We start from the raw sequence: 3234 nt of genomic DNA, 5'->3' as shown, positions 1-3234 counted from the left end.
TGCAATAATAATTGCAAACTACTCACAAGTAGTGATCTGAGTCCTGCTTGTGAAACCTGTAGGAAGCCGGTAAAAGGATACCCAGGAAAGCTTAAAGACTGGAATTAGTTCATTGAAAAGAAAATGAGGAAACTGGGCAAGATAAAACTGTCAGTATATTCAGATGAGGTGCTAATCATTCTGAAAAAGCAAGGGAACTAATACCTATAACCACATTTTAACCAAGTCCAACAATGTTTGCATAAGATAAAATTTAAGTACTTGTAAAATTTAATAGCTCCAGCAACAGTCAATCTAAAGCATAAGTAAAAAGAAAACTACAATCCACAATAGTAATAAAATTTAATGTATGTAAGAATTAACCTCAATCAAAATTATATTTTTATCATTTATAAGAAAGTTTAAAATGTCAGAAAAATTCATAGAAGATAATTGTAATACACGAGAAGCATACATTTTTAGATGAACTGATTAAATATTATATGTATATAAAGTATTTCTTCATTTAGACTGTAATTATAGTATGATTTCACTTAAATATATAGTTATATTTATCTTCAATGAGGTAAACTTAAAACAAAATTTAAACAAAAACAAAAAGTGATTCAGGAAGAATTACACAAAGTTAGTAAGAAAGCCCTAAGATTAGTGACAGGAGTACACATTCACATGAGAAAGTAAGAGACATCATAAAACCATAAGTGAAATAATAAAATAATATGGTTTTCTTTTGAGAAAGAACTACAAAATAGCCTGATGAAACATTACAGAGTTGTGGGAGTCTCCCCACAAGACATTTGACAAAAGCTAAAAACAATTTTAAACTGCCTCATCCTATGCAGTAAAGCAAAGTAGATCATATGCAGAAAACCAAACTAGATCAAAGCAGAAGGCAGATTGCTATATATTTATTAGCACTTAGGGGTGGAAATGTAGTTCACTGTTGAATCTTGCTTAATAGGTGTGAGGATCTAGGTTCTATCTCTAGCACACACTTCCAAAGCAGGTGCTTAAAATATATAGGAGTAGAGTATCTTTGAAGTATGGTTAACAGTGACTTCAATAAAATGAACTTAAGAGCACAAACTACTGCGGATAGGAAGAAACAGAAATATAGATAAATATAGATAAAAGATAATGTTATGACTAAGTAGAGTATATTATGAAATTTAATATTGGTAGAACATTAAAAATAAACAAAAGAATTTATTATTAATTCTATCTATCTATTATCTATCTATCATCTATCTATCTATATATATATATCATCTATCTATCTATCTATCTATCTATCTATCTATCTATCTATCTATCTATCTATCTACCAATCATCTATCTATCTGTATGATTTGTATTGCAAATTCAGTATGCTAAGAATAGGAGACTGCCCCTTTCCCAGTGTGAAAGATCTTCAGGAAACACCATAGACAACAGTGAAGAACTGAAGGTCCAATCCTTAGGATAGGATTAAATGGTGCTGTCCTCTAAAGCATCAATATTTGTGTGACAGAGAAGATACTAATAACTATAGTGTAGTCTGACAAAGAAATAATGAACATTAAGATAAGAAAGGAAGAAGTTCCATTATCATTGGCCCCTGAGTCTGCTCCAATTGTCAACCGCATTCAGAGGGTCCAGTTTGATCCCATGTTTGTTCATTCCCAGTCCAGCTGGAGTTGGTGAGTTCCCATTAGCTCAGGCACACTGTCTGTCTCAGTGGGTGAACCAACTCCTTGTGGTCCTGACTTCCTTTCTCATATTCTCCTTTCTACTACTCTTCAACTGGACCTTGGGAGCTCATTCCAGTGCTCTGATGTGGGTCTCTGTCTCTATCTCCATCCATCTCTGGACGAAAGTTCTATGGTGATATTCAAGATCACCTTCAGTCTGACTACAGGACAAGTCCAGTTTAGGCACCCTCACCTTCATTACCCAGGGTCCTAGCTGGGGTCATCACCATGGACTCCTGGAAATCCCTCCAGAGCCAAGCCTCTTGCCCACTCCAAAATGGCTCCCTCAATGAAGATATCCCCTTCCTACTCCCATATCTGTCTTTCCTCCATCTCAACCATCCCACTCTCCCAAGCTCTTTCCAACCCTCCCCTTCTCCTTCTCTCTCCCCCTCTCCTCTTCCCTCTTCCCTCTCCCCCTTCCCCAATGCTCCCAAATTTTGTCTGGCGATCTTGGCCGCTTCCAATTTCCAAGAGGATTTCTTTGGGTTCATCTTCATATGTAGCTTCTCTAGGATCATGAACTATAGGCTCAATGTCCTTTAAGGCTAAAATCCACTAATGAGGGAGTACATACCATATTCATATTCTTGGGTCTGTATTATCTCACTTAGGATAGTGTTTTCTACTTCCATCCATTTGAATGCAATGTAAGTTGTCATTTTTTTCTGCTGAGTAAATATTCTAATGCGTACATGTGCCACACTTCCTTTATCCATTCTTCCATTGAGGGACATCTAGGTTGTTTCAGGTTCGGACAATTACAAATCTCTACTACATGTACTGGCTTTTTGGGATCCTATTCTCTTCCTAAGCCTGGATGTAGTGGGAGGGCCTTGGACTTTCCACAGGGCAGGGTACCTTGCCCACTCTTAAAACTGGATGGGGTGGGGGGTAGGGTGTGTGGGGTAGCAGGAGGGAAGTGGGAGGAGAGGAGAAAATCGGAATTTTGATTGATATTACTTATAAAGTAATAAAAAAGAGGAAAAAATTATCAGCAACCCAACCAACAGGAAGTAGCCTGGAAAACTATGCCCACATTCCCAAAAAATGGATTATAGATATTTTCCTTTGTTTAGAATGTTGATTATAAGTTGTTATGGCTGATGGTCAGTCAGGAGAAAAGCTAAACAAAGGATATTAGATTCAAAGCACTTTTTTTTTAAGAGGAGGAAGTAGTGTGGAACAATGGTCTGTATTTTGTCAATTATATTTTAAATAAACTCTGATTGGCCAGTAGTCATGCAGGAAGTATAGGAGGGACAACCAGACAGGAAGTAGAGACACATCAAGAAGGACAGGATAATTCTGGGAAGAAGGAAGTCCTAGGCTGCAGTAGTGACCCAGACACAGAAGAAGTAAAATGTGAAGAAGGTACCTCGCTGAAGAAGGTACCGAGCCACATGGCTAGCATAGATAAGAAAAATAGGATAATATTAGTTATAAGAGTTAATAAGAAGCCTGAGCTAATGGGCCAATCAGTTTATAGCAAAAAAAGAAAGGA

This window comes from Alexandromys fortis, unplaced genomic scaffold (genome assembly GCF_014885135.2).
Source record: "Alexandromys fortis isolate MF-2015 unplaced genomic scaffold, M_Fortis_MF-2015_v1.1 scaffold_25, whole genome shotgun sequence".
Taxonomy (NCBI): Eukaryota; Metazoa; Chordata; class Mammalia; order Rodentia; family Cricetidae; genus Alexandromys; species Alexandromys fortis.
The sequence above is the reverse complement of the archived record's forward strand: the minus strand, read 5'-3'. Positions refer to the sequence as shown.